The 14529-nt window shown below is 38.1% G+C and overlaps 1 long non-coding RNA gene across 1 annotated transcript in view; it reads right to left on the minus strand.

Moving 5' to 3' along the window:
• LOC308190374 overlaps nt 1-14529 on the minus strand; it is a 64004-nt gene that overhangs the window by 34722 nt on the left and 14753 nt on the right. The window contains exon 3 of the long non-coding RNA XR_013947136.1: nt 6578-6745. This is a non-coding gene — a long non-coding RNA (uncharacterized lncRNA). The remainder of the gene's footprint in view (nt 1-6577; nt 6746-14529) is intronic.

Raw genomic sequence — 14529 nt, forward strand, 5'->3', positions numbered from 1 at the left:
TAATTAAAAATAAATATGTGGATGTGGCTTAGGCAGCTTTGATGATAGAAGTAAAGGAAACTTCATTTTGTTTATGCAGTAGTTAGCTCAGTCACTGACATTTGCATAAATACTTACATTATTCCGTAAATTGTGGTTGCCACAATACAGTCATTCAGACATAATGGTAGTAGTATCCTACTGTCATTTCCCTCTTGTACATAAAACTCAAGTCTCATTAGTGTTTACATCACCAGAATGTTTTTGCTTTTCCCCAGAACTATCCCCCAAACTTTTGCTTTATTTATGAAAGTTTTAGTTTTATGAAATACAATGCAATATTCTACAGAAAACTCACTGCATGTTGTGTTTGGGCAAGTTTTGCCAGTGCTCAGTTTAAAAATGACCTGATACCTCTATGATGAAAACTCCACCTCAAACCAATACAACTCTTACCCTCATCTGAACAATCAGTCCTACAAAGCCTCTCTGTGCATTATGTGAGGACTGAAGACATTATAAAGGGAACATTTATTTCATAATAAAAACTGAACAAAGTGAGATAGCATGCCCTAGAGATGAAAATAGGTGAATACAAAAATAAATCGGTTAAAACAAACAAACAAAACAACACCAAGACCTGCTTTAAGAATTTAAGAAAGACTACAAAACCTAAATGTCACAGTACCAGTTCTAGTAAAAATTAACTTACAGTGACTGACACACACACACACAAAAAAAAAAACTTAAATGGTTTGATGACACGCAAATACCTGCAACAAATGAATTTCAGAATTCATTATTGCTTCCATCAGATGGCCTGTTTTGTGGTGACAGTACTGTTGTGAATACAAAGGTATTCCCAATTTGCAGTCAGAAACCAAAATGGGGGAGGGTTTGCTGTGCTTGGGAATTATCGTCTATTTAAAATCTCCACTGGGATGCACCAAAAGCTGAGGTAGCTCCTGGTCCCTTCTGGCATGTTCAGTATAAAATGGTGAAATGTGAAGGCTCTTTGCAGCTGAGCAGTAATGTTCAAGTTATAAACAAGTGTATTATCACCAGTTGCCATAGACTTAATCCCAACATACTTCAGTGTTAGCAGTGGAAGCAGAATCAAGTTTCCATGCCTCTTAATGGAGTTTATTGAATTAAGAAGGTTGTAACACAGAACAGATTTTGCTCTGAGTTTAGCCAAAGCTAAACATTAAATTTCATACAATTATTTTCTCATTTTCTTTGACACACTTTAAAGGACAGAATAGTGCAGGAGGTATTGTTTTATGGAGAAATTAGCCCTGGTTTGGTGAAATGAAGACATGAATTGAGTCAATCAGCAAAAGAAGGCAAATATGAACAGAACATACATCACATAGCTGCTATTTAAGTTAAATTGTTCCATAAGAAGCTTGGGACTGCAGTGAAAGCCAGCAGTCATCTCATTGCACTGTTCTCTTTATTCTCCTAGCAGGCCTCCTAGATTAACCATTTTGCCCACTCTGTTTTTTTTTTCTGTAGACCAGCATGCAGCTGTTAATTATTTCTACTTGACAATCTTATTTTTCTTCCTACTTCTTCTACCTCTTGCACTATGACCTATTTAGATTTCTCACTCTTTTTTTACTCCTCCCCCCTCCATTCCCCCACCGTAGGAGAAAAAAAAAAAAAAAAAAGGTAATCTGTATATTTTTTCCAAACATTTAGTTACTCTGAGAACAATTTTAATACATTATTAAAAGCAGCAGGGATAATAATTTTCTGAATACCTTACAAAGTGCTTCAATTAACCAAGCCATTCTTTTATTAAAAACAATAGTAAAGAAAACAGGTTTGGTGCCCTTTCAAGTGAAGCACAGTTCTGCACATCACAAAAGACAGATTCTTTAGAACCTGCAAATCATTGCCTTGTCGGTGACTTCCTAAGCATAAAATAGTTTTCATCACTCATGATTATCTTTAAGGTTTTAACTGCCTTCTAGTTCTGGTTCCCTGAGGATTATTCCTCAGCGTATTTTCTTTCTCCCCACAGCCTTCCTAACCAGACCCCATCTCTTTTCAGTCATATATTGTGACAGCCAACTCAAGAAGAGCAACATAGCGCGCAGTTTCACATTATACTCTATCCAGTACAGCTGTGAGTTGTTAATGAATGAGATAATCTTACTCTTTCCTCTATCATGCATTCAGATCACCTAAACTATCTGAAGGAAAAGAACCCACTAAACATATATTTACACACATGCAAATACATACACACTGATCAGGTATATACAGACAGCAGATCTGTTGAAAAGAAACATTTGGGAATAAATGTCATTAGGCCTAGGAAAGGGAAGGAGAGGAGCGTAAGATATGGTCCTCTGCTGTGGTCAAATAGATTAGATGATGTGAACATAATGTGAATCTGTATTCTTGTACTGGTTTTGGCTGGGATGGAGTTAACTTTCTTCATAGCCACCATATGGTACTGTGTTTTGTATTTGTCTCTAAAAAACAGATAACACACCATTGTTTTGCATTTGAATAGTGCTTGCACAGCATGAGGGCTCTTTCTTTTTCCCATTCCGCCCCTGTAGTGATCAGGCTAGGGGTTGGTAAGATGCTGGAAAGAGACACCGCAAGGACAGCTGACCCAAGCTGACCAAAGGGATACCCCAGCCATATAATCTCATGCTCAGCAATAAAACAGGTAGGGGAAGAAGAAGAAGGTTAGCATCCAAGGTGGCTGTTGTTCAGAGACTAGCTGGGCAGCAGTCTACCTGTGGGAGGGAGCTATTTCCTTCCCTTGTTTTCCTTCACCTCACAAAATCATGTAATGGTCTGGGTTCAAAGGGACCTTAAAGGTCATCTCATTCCAACCCTCCCTGCCATGGGCAGGGACACCATCCACTAGACCAAGTTACTCACCTATTAAACTGTCATTAAACTGTCTTATCTTTACCCACAAGTTTTCTTGCTTTTTTTTTTTTTTTTTTTTCAACCCCCATCCTGGGTGCAGGGGGAGTGAACAAGTGGCTTTGTGGACACTTTTCTACTGGCCAAGGTCAATGCACCATGATCCTTAAAGTACAAAATGAGCCTATGTGCACCTGACAGTGCAGAGCACTGATAACTTCCTGCCTTTGACTTCTCGAAAGGGATGGAGATCCAAGGGGATGGAGATCTTTGGATCCAAAGCCTCTCTGAACTGGGAAATTAAAGCAAATCTCAGAGGAGAAGAGAAGGAAGAGATCTAATTTTGGCCTCTACAACAGTCAAAGAAAACAGCCTCAGTGAAAGTCCTGGTTTTCAACTCGCAGAGTTGTTTCATGCTAACTTTTCATGACTGAGTGAAGAATGAAGATCTACATAATGATCTCATGACTCTTAGGCCCCCCGAAATTATACAGTCACTTTGCAGAGAATCAGGATTATAAGGGGTCTTACATTTTTTTTGTTAGTTTTTTTTTTTTTTTCATTCTTGTTATCCAGAAATGGGCTTGGATTTTTGTATGACCTCCTGCTATGAGTAGTTTGAAGCTTTTTATATTGAAAGGATTGGGATACTAACTAGCATGGTGCCTGCTCTGTTGGCCTCTAAATCAACCAACTTTGAAGGAAGAACATATGTGATACTGTAATGACACAGCTTCAAGGAGAGTACAGGTGGGAAGTCTTGAGAAGTAAAATTGGACCAACACCAGGATTCCTCCTAGTGTCATGAATCCAACATTTTATGTGAGGAAGCATTTAAAGGGACAATATTCTCACAATTGTGTGATGTCTGCTTAATGAAAGAGAGCATTCTTGAGTAAGAACCACCACTGCAGCTGTGCCAACTGTTGGTCTGAAAGAAACTAGACCATCATTTGAATGGCTTTTCCACAGAGTAATTGCTAAATATGAGTGTTATGACACTAAAAGTGCTTGTGCCAGCTTTAAAACAAGCTTTTGTGGGGGAAAGTGGTGGGGTAAGGATAGACACCAAAACCTGCTGGATACTGTATACACCAAAACCTCCTGTATAAACAGTACTTCTGTTGTTTATATGTGAGCTTGGGCCCACAATAGATTTTCAGTCTAGGTGTAGAACATTTGGTAGTTGTTCCTAGGAGAAGATTTTAAGTACTCTGGATTGAAATTCCAGCCCGTAAGTTTCACCTTCATTTTGTATCTTGCCTTGACAGTCAGCTTTCTTCAGAAAATCAGGTCATTAGACTTTTGAATTCTCCAAAATCAGCCTGTAATTAAATGCAGCTACAAAGTAATAAATACAACTGGAAATAACTACTTCAAAAGTCAGGCCTTATGTACAAATTAATTCCATCATATCTAATGGAAATTATTCATAAAAACTCAACTTGGCACAAAATTATTATTTTTGGCTCAAAAAAGATAGTTCTGTGCTCATCCAATTTATTCTTATGCCACTTACTAGATGGCATCAGAATCATTTGTACAATGTGTATGACTCTTACTGGTTTTCAACTAGAAACACCAATTCATAACATCTTGATCACATTCTGCACCCCTGAAGCACTCTAAAACATCATAATGACAATCCCTCTTCACAAAAGTCATGTTAACAGCCAGATGAAGTTTTAACTCTGTTGTTAACTGTTTCACACTGTTCCTAGTGTGAAAATAAAAGCACTTTTCATAAAGTCATGGAATGGTTTAGGTTGGAAGGGACCTTAAATATCATCTATTTGCAACGCCTCTGCCATAGGCAGGACTTTTTCTTATCATAGAATACCATATCATAGAATGGCTCAGGTTGGAAGAGACCTCAAAGATCATCTAGTTCCAACTTCCCTGCTATAAGCAGGAATGCCACCCACTAGATCAGGTTACCCAGGGCCTCACCTAACCTGGTCTTCTCTTCTACATGTTGAACAGCCCCAGCTCTCTCAGCCTTATGTCATAGGAGAGGTGCTCCAGCCCTCTGATCATCTCTCTGGCCATCCTCTGGACCCCCTCTAACAGCTTCACATCGTTCTTGTGCTGTGGGCTTCAGACCTGGATGCAGCACTCGAAGTGGGGCCTCACAAGGGCAGAGCAGAGGGGGACAATCACCTCCCTTGACCTGCTGGCCACTCTTTTGATGCAGCCCAAGCTTTTCATCCGCCAGAACTCCCAAGTCCTTCTATGCATGGTTGCTGTCAATGAGTTCTTCTCCCAGTCTGTACTCATGTCTGGGATTGCCCCGACCCAGGTGCAGCACCTTGCACTTGGACTTGTTGAACTTCATTAGGTTAATGTGGGCCCCTTCTCAAGCTTGTCCAGGTCCCTTTGAATGGCATCCCTTCCTTCTGTTGTATTAACTGCACCACTCAGCTTGGTGTCATCTGCAAACTTGCTGAGGGTGCACTTGATCCCACTGTTTACGTCACTGATAACAATATTAAAAAGTACCAGTCCCAAGACAGACTCCTGAGGGACACCACTCATCACCATCCTCCACCTGGACATAGAGCCATTGACCACTACTTTCTGATTGTGACCTTCAAGCCAACTCTTTATCCACTCAATGATCCACCCATCAAATCCATACAACTCCAATGTGCAGACCAGGATGCCATGTGGGACCATGTCAAAGGCCTTGCAGAAGTCCAGGTAGATGACATAGGTCAGTCTTCCTTTGTCAGCTGATACAGTCACTCCATCATAGAAGGCCACCAGACTGGTCAGACATGATTTGCGTTTGGTGAACCCATGCTGGCTGTCTTGGATTATTTATTTTTATTATATGTGCCTTGAAATTGCTTCCAGGAGGATCTATACCATGATCTTCCAAGGCACAGAGGTGAGGCTCACCAGTCTGTAGTTCCCCACATCTTCCTTTCTACCTTTATTAAAAATGTGAGTGACTGTTCCATTTTTCTAGTCACCAGGGACTTCACCTGACTGTCAGGACTTTTCAAATATGATGGAGTGAGGCTTGGCAACTACATCAGCCCATTCGCTCAGGACCCTGAGATGCATGTCGTCATGCCCCATAGAATTGTTCCTGTTCAGTTTCATCAGGTGGTCTTGAACCTCGAACATCGCACAGTCAGATGGAGACTTGGAGTGACAAAGCTAGAAAGAAAGCCTAGCTTCTACCCTTGTGTCCCTCAAGAAGAGAGTTGGGAGGGAAACTGCCATCTGTCCACCACTCTCAAGAGGAAGAGTTAGTGAGTGGCTGGAGTCTAAAAGCCAGCAGCTTTGTATACCATTTAATGCTAGGTCACACAGATTGCCTGGAACATAACTTAAAATCATATTCCCCAAACCTGACACTCTGTTGTTAAGAGGATAACAGAAGTGCATATGTCTAACCATGTGTTCTTCCAGTTGCTATTCCTTACCCATACTGGTATTTCTGTGTCCACAATTTAAAATATCAATAATGATGAAAAAACAAATGATTCATTCTACTTAATATCTTTCATTATGCGTGCAATCTAAAAACCTTTCAATGGAAAACCAGAAGTCCAGTTCTCAACTTAAAGACTGTCAGCAGCCAAAATAAATCTTATATTGCCCTGAAGTCCAGTTTAACTTTAGTTATAATGTTAAATACTACTTTCAGTTCACAGTGTGTGGGAAGGAAGGAACACAGTCATCTACTACTTACAGGGGCAAGATAGGGGGTTGAAGGCATCCTTTCTAGTATCCGAGTTCATTTCAGTATTTCAAGAGCTGTTTTCTGGTATTTCTCATACCTTGAAGGTCAGTTGTGTCTTAGTACATAATGCATCAATCTGAGGAAAACATCCTGTTGTCTAATTGCCTGTTTTAGAACCTATTGTGAAAAAAACACAGGTTAAATGTTTTGTCAGGGAGAAAGAGATTGATGAGTTGCTGGGTAACAGGAATAGCTCCAGCCTGGATATAGTACCCTCCACAGGTGTGGGCACAATATCTCTGATAGTTCAGGGTTGGTTTGTTGGCAGTTTTTATTGTTTTTTAACTTGACAGCAAATGCTGGGCTGTGTCAGAGACATCAGTGAGTTGTAATTTAGGGCAGCTGTCCTTTTAGGATGAAACTCATTCTGTTGAATTATTAATTGGTGTAATTAAAAAAGCAATACAAACTTTCCAGCTCACCATCATTTATACTATTGGATTTTCCAACCACATACAAAAATCTGTACAGCCATGGAGGGAATACATACATCATCTATAAACACTTCTGTCCTAAACATGTATCTGACTATAAGTACCTTTGTAAGAGGTAAATCCGTATCAGTTTTAAGGCCTTTGCCTTTTTATTGCTTTATTGCCTTTTTTTTTTTTTTTTTTCCCAATAAGCTTTCAGAAGTGTCCCCTAAAGAGCATACTTTTTCCTTGTGAGGTTACTTTGCCTCCATCTGAGGAACAAAAGTCAGCAAGAGTGTTTTAAGGTGTCCTGAACCACCTCCTGTAAGACTCTTTTCTGCCTCTCTCCATCCCTTACCTCTTCCCTCACCTTCTTATAGCAGAAATCCCCACTAAATTAAATTTCTAAATTGTTCCTACTGCCCTCCTGTTGTTCACAAGGGACATTTCACATAGATGTTAAATTTGGTTTTCTTGAAGATTGGTAAGTATGAATTACTTACTAAATTTTGGATGAAATTTACACACTTTATATATACAAACTAACAAAGAATATAGACATATATAATGTCCTTTTTAAGCCAACGGCTACTAGATGTCTGCAGGGAGACTGCCTTTTTTTGTGTTTGTTAAGCAAGTCATTAATAGCATTCTCACTGTGGAGCTGATGTCTCAACTGACTTGAACTGCTGAATACTGAGCAAGAGTTACTGCAGAAGAGGATGGCAAAGACTCTAGATTGTGGAAGAGAGATTTATGGTCCTTATTTCCTCCACTTCTCTAAGTAAATGTTATCCTGAAAAGCAAAACTGTTGAAGAATTGCAAAATTATCTGTATGTATGCATTCATATAGGTATATATTCCTTTAGCAAAGAAGAATTTAAAAAATATACAGACATAAACCCCACTATTTACATTGCCATATGGTGAAAGGGTATCTCTTCTGTTGCAGTACTTTTCACACTGGATGGAAAGAGAGAAGGTGAGGGGCAGCTAGAGGAGTGAATAGTGGGTGACAGACAAAACTCTTACATGGACCCTCTGGGACCCAAGACTGGATCATGCAAACTCCACTTTTTGCTTTCTCTGCTTCTAATTAGATCTCCTGTAAGCTTACTCTGTTTTTTTTTTTTTTTTTTGATGCTATAATGGAGGGAAGTGCTTAGCATTTTGCTGTCACTCCAATATTACCATCTTCTTGCACAAGAGACAGAGTTATGTCAGGTTTCAGAGGGGAACTGTAGTCCCATAAGATGTGAGCATCAGTCATATGAGTCTCATGCTCAATAAGTTAGACTTAACTGGGTTTGCAATATGACATGGATATTAGAAGAGGACATTAAGACTTTGGAAAATTAGTTACGGTCACAAATTTTCTCTCAATTTCTCATAGACTTGATGTGGAAGACTTTCTAGCTTATGACTATGTTTTCCCTTCAGTGCATTTTACAGAGGAAGAAAGCATGTGGGGAAAGCTGACTCAGTGTTAATACACAAAAATAAAATCTTCCCTAACTTCAGAAAGAGAGTTTGGTAAGAGTCTGCTCTGCTAACCCAAGTTTATCCGGGTGTGACTGTGCTGTAATTCTAATTTACTATATTTTCATATTGACTGTTTTGTAAGCATACCCTTTCTCAGTTGCATGGAAATATCATCTTTATTTCTGCTTAGTTGTTGCAGAAATCGTGTGAGTATTTACAATCAGTTTTTGTTTCTCCATTTGGCAATGGAAAATACATTTGCACTGTAACTTCAAGTCCACATTTATTCTGAAATCACTAGTTCTAGCATTTGTATTAGCACCCAGCTGCCACATTCTTGTTTTCTTTCTGAGCACATGTATGCTCAGATAGCTTCATGGGATGCTTTCAGCCATCTAGTGACAAGCTGTACTGACAAAATGCATGCTGCAATGTGGATTAGGAAAACTAGTGCCCTTTGCATCACCATCTGGTGGAAAGCCTGTGGGGCAGATGAACAGTGCATTGTGGGTTGCCAGCACTTTCACAGAAAATTGAGACAGCTTGAGGTCAGGTTCACACAGTTCCCTCTGTTATACGAAACTATTCTGAAAAAAATCTTCTCAGATAATTCATCACATCCTATAATCTATTCTTTCATTCACTGATTTTAAACTTTCATGTCTATTGTTGGCCAGAAACTTGAATTTTGAGTTGGACTACTTACTTAGAGTTAAAACACCAGACTTTTTGCTTCCACAGATACTTAATTTATCATATTAGCAGGACACATATTAAACCCAGAATAATAGAGGTGTTCAGCTCAAAATTCTGTGACATATTCTGATCAAAAATATAATTAAAAATTTTAGAGTATGCCAGACCTAGATTTATTAACACATCAGCATAACAAGTGTGTAGCCCTTATCAGAAGAAAAACATTTCCCTTGAGAATTCTGTTTCTAGCAGAACTGAAGTATTTAAATAAGCTTTTTCAGTCCAAGTGGCATGTCTTAATATATGACTGTGACTCACCTGAAGAAAAAGTAATATATTTCTTTATTGCTAAATCATTCTTCTCTAGTGTACAAAAAACACTGTTTAAAATGTAAAGCTGCTTATACTCTTTCTTTGCTAACATTTATTGGAAAAATATAAATTATGGAGTTTGTAATAATGGGAAGGTCTATACATACACCCCATAAATAGGAAATTCATCTGCTCAGTGATCAGTTACAGGCATCTCTTGCTTGGAATCTTAGCATATCTTCATGTCAAATTTATTTATTTACTTATTTATAATGTATTTTTCAATTAAGCTTATCTGTTGCAATGATAATACCTTACTGCCTTTGAGATCTCAATTCTTAGGGAAAATTCAAATTTCTTCTGGACAAAAGATATTCTCTCCTACCTCAATAGTCATTTTTCTGACCCTAAACATGCATGAAAACACTTAAAAATCATCTGTGAAATAGCTTGAAGAGTTAAGGAATGGGGATCTTTAGTCATTTTTACGTCTGTGTTAGAGACAAAAAAATTTCAGGCGATCTGGAATGGTGCGGGCATGCAGCTGGTCTCCAGAAGGATTTACTGCTAATATCTCAGTCTGCTGTAGCTGAGGATTTGGTCTGCCTACCAAAAGAGCAGAGCTCCTCCAACAGATCTGTGGTACAGTATTGACATCACAACTGAACTGCTTGTCGCTGATTACCCGCAAGCTTACTGCACTGACCTTTTTAAACAGATGCAGAAAGTTCAATTGAGAAACTTTGCATTTCTCATTGACTGTCCTCTTCTCTCTGCATTGATGTCAATATTTGACCAGAGTATTCAGATCAATGAAGGAAATTCATATTAGGTCAGAAATTTGTTCCTGGATTTAAATATCCTTTTTGTAAAGCAGAATACTAATTCCATAATAACAATGGCTTGAGACTTAACTGTGTCTATTAGCCCCCACTCAGAAATGTTGCTGGTCAATGTTTGAAGGCTGGAGATGATGTGATGTTTTGGACAGGCCAGGAAAATACCTCAAAACTTTACAAGATATACTGTTTAAATGTCTTTAAATATTCTGTATAGTTAAAAACATTCAGCAAAACACCTTAATAAAATACTATACTGAAAGTATTTAGCTGCCTGTCAACAAACAACTGTTATTTAGAAATATGTCTTCATTATATACTTACCACTGAAGACAAGATGCAGCAGAATTTTGTGAAGTATATAGGCTTTGCAAAATCATAGTATTATGGTTCACTTAGTTTAAAAGAAACTAAGAATATCCTTGGAAAGGTCAGTGTTAAAAAAAAATAAAAAATAATAAAAAAACCTGCTAATGTCAAGTTTTCATCATGTGAATTAAAAAAAAAATAGTGTTTTTTATTAGTACAGTATATACTGTACAATGATTTTGTCAGGCCTTTTTCTGTAGAAACCAAAGTATTGAAAGAAATAGAAATAGAGACTGCATTTGTGCATGGTAGAATAATTTCACTGCAACAGTAGTAATATTTTGTTTATAATAATAATATTGATTTTATTTATTCAGAAGAGAAAGCAAAGAGATTATGTGGGTCAAGATTTGATTTAAATACTGTATATAACTTTAAAACTTTGATCTAATCTACTGAAGAGGTAGGCAATGGTCATATGCATGCTGTCTTCAAGAAACCAAGAGATGTTAAGAAACAGTGTACCAATCCAAATGGAAAAAAAAAAGGAAAGAAACGAACAGATGAACTGCTGTGTCATATGAATTATACTCAACTCTAAATAAACATTCCTTTGATTTCTTCCTAGAAGCAAGCACAAGAACCAAAGACCTACAATCATCAACATTTTCTACAGTTATAGTTTATTTCAGTGAAAGTCAGAACCTTGAGGTGAATCTGTCCATAGCTTTTTCCTTAATATGAGAAGATTAAAAGGTTTTGCAGTCAGCATTTCTGGGCTTCACTAGCAAAAAATCCCTTCTGAATAAGAGAAAGTTGAGGTCTTCAGACCATGAAACTTAAATCTCCTTTGAACATTTGGAATGCCAACTTCCTTCAGGCTAGCAGTCCAGTCCAGCACCCTTCTGCAAACCAAGTAATCTCTTCTAACTCTGTAGGTTTGTCTGCCTTTCCATCATCGCAGAGGCCAGGCTGCTGGTCCCTGCAGACTTTTTTCTTTGTCTCCCAAACTGTATTTCAGAACTATCTCCTGGATGCACGTGTGCTCTGTTGCTGTCAGGGAGTTCCCCTGATGTACAGAGAGCAGCAAACAGAATAGTCAGGCTTACAAAGACAACATAAAATATGTATATAACAAACTGCAAGCAGACGTATGAAGCAAAGGTAGGCTGTCTTCAATCCAAACCATTTTTAATATGAGGACTTTCAGAAGCCTCTCACCTGTCAGTGTCAAGGCATTTTTTTTATTATTATTTTTTTTCCACAAAATAAATCCAGGAAACTGCCCTGCTCCAATCATGTTGCAATGGAACATCTGTACATGGTGCAGCCAGAGAAGGTAGCTCTGCTATCCACTTGCCTGACCAAAAGCAATTCTTCACGTACTATCTTTCACCTACAATTAAGAAAGCTTATTAGCTGCAGGACTATGTTTCTCTGTTTTAGGGTCCTGGTTCATACTTCCAGCCCTGAAAGTCACAAGAAATGAAGCTGTATTCACTGTTAAAGTCTGATACTGAAAGAAAGGTACTGGTGGCCTGTCCCTCTGGCTTACTAGGGCTCAGTCATGTTTATATTTAACTAATAAGTGACTAAACTTCAAATGTTGAGCTTTTATGTTACTATTGTTGTAGAAAATACATGAAACAATGCAATAAGCACTTAAACCACCCTAATGAATAGCATTACAGAATTATTTAAAGGATTATTTTTCTGATTGTGGAGACAGCAACAGCAAGATGTTTCTACTGTCATGAGAAAGCCTGAACCCGTAATGAGTAACAGCTCCTGTTTAGATTTAGGTTTAGATTCTTAATAAAGACCAAAATCAAAACAGGCTTAACATAGAAATGGGAACAGAAGAAAATCAGCCAGAAGTCACACCACAAGTTAAAAGCAAAGCCATGAACAGACATTTTCTAGGCCCTTCCATAGGTCAAATTATAGCACATAAAGAGTGTGTAATGGGGAAGAAAAAATGTGTAACAGTTGTATCATATGTATGTATCCAATATCACTGAGAATGACCCACTGTTTCTCTGCTATGTTTCCTCCATTGTATCCTTGTTCTTTGCTACTCCAAAAATACAGAGAATTCAATTAATGCTACCTTACCAGCTGAAGAGACAGGCTTTGCATAACATGGCTATTTTGGTTCCTTTTAGTGAAGCTAAAAATGCCAGTCAAAGACACACTGTGGAAGTATGATGTAGGTTTCAAATCATTACCTGGTATTTCAGCTGCCTTGTTTTGAAAAAGCTATGCTAAATCACTTGAAACACTTTTGTAACAGACTGCTAATCATTTGTTTTGAATGGAGAAAATTTTGTAATGAGACAGCAATCATCAGCCTCAAAAGAACTGTCGCATGTATGAGACTGTGACACCAACACAAGACTTTATAAAGAGAGAGAGGATGAGTTCATGGATGAAAATTCAAATAATGTACAAATATCTGTTAAACTGCAAGAGGCAAAAATAAACAAAATAATTGTTTTTCTGTACTATAAGCTGCTTTTCACAGTGCTCCTTTTTCAAAATGTTCTTGGTTACCTTTGCAGCTTTAAAGGTGTTTTGCACGGAGATCTTCTAAGCAGGGTTAGTGAAACTGAGCAAATGGATTCCCAAGTAAATATCTTTAGACTTTAGTGACAGAATAACTTGCATAAACTGAACAGGTAACCATTTGCCATAGTGCTGGTATTTTAGAAAACACGTTTAGTAAGGACTTTCCCAGGGTGTTTTGGTTACTTAGTAGAGGCATTCTGGTGTCTGCTTTGAGGAACGTTCTTTCTTTCATTCAATAAATGGGTGGGAATGAAGGCACGCAGTGCAGGCATCTGTTCAGTGCCTGATTTCATGCTGGGCTCAAGCATGAGAAGCACCAAACACTCTGGTCCGCTCTGTGAAGGCAGATGAACATATGCTTAACTTTCAGTTCATAAATGATTCCTTGAACTCTGTTGGAGCACTCTGTGCATGACGACAACTAGAGATTGAACCAAAATACTTGTGGTCTGTAGGCAGCAATCCCATCACATGAGTTCCAGGACTATTGTGTTCTTTGGCTGAGCTTTTGGTAACTGTGCTGAACTGCTTTGGGCTGAAATCCACTCTGTGTTACTACACTATTGTTTCTATTGTATCTATGCCTACTGCTTATACTTTTCCAGCACTGTTGTTTTCCATGTAAGTAGTGGAAATGACTTCCTTTCATTAGATGGGTGTGCTTGTGTAGAGCATGTAACTACATGGAGATGTTTGGTGCCTGTCTGCTTTGCTTGTCTTTGAAAATAAACCACCACCCTTCTAAGTGCAAGGAATCTTTCTGCCAATCAGTGAGAAGTGGTCTTGCCGTGAGGTAATGGGAGGTGGAGGTATTTACAGAGAGAGGAAGTTCAACTAATTACAGGTTGAATGAATTACAGCTATATTTTTATTTGTTTTCTCCCCTTTTACTTTAAACAAAGTCACCTACAAAACACATAGTGTCTTTCCATGTATGAACAAATGCAGCCATTCATAATTTCCTGGAACTCTTTGTGTCACCTACTTAGATAAAAGGAACCCCTCTGTCTTTGCAATATTTCTGCTTTGTTAAAAAAAAAAAAAAAAGCACACCTCATTTCTGTGGTGAGATGGATGTATAAGACTATTAGTAGAGAAGGAAAGGCTATTTTGCCTTGACACAGTACCTAGTTTCTTAGATGAACGATCAAAGAGAATTGAAATACCTCTATTTTATAACTGATTGTGTGGAATTATGTATAAATCTGTTGGAGGTCTTTTAGGGGATCGTGTTATTCTTTTATTATTATTATTATTTAAATATGCCCACATCAATCTTTC

Source organism: Anser brachyrhynchus (assembly GCF_964034855.1).
Source record: "Anser brachyrhynchus genome assembly, chromosome: 2".
Taxonomy (NCBI): domain Eukaryota; kingdom Metazoa; phylum Chordata; class Aves; order Anseriformes; family Anatidae; genus Anser; species Anser brachyrhynchus.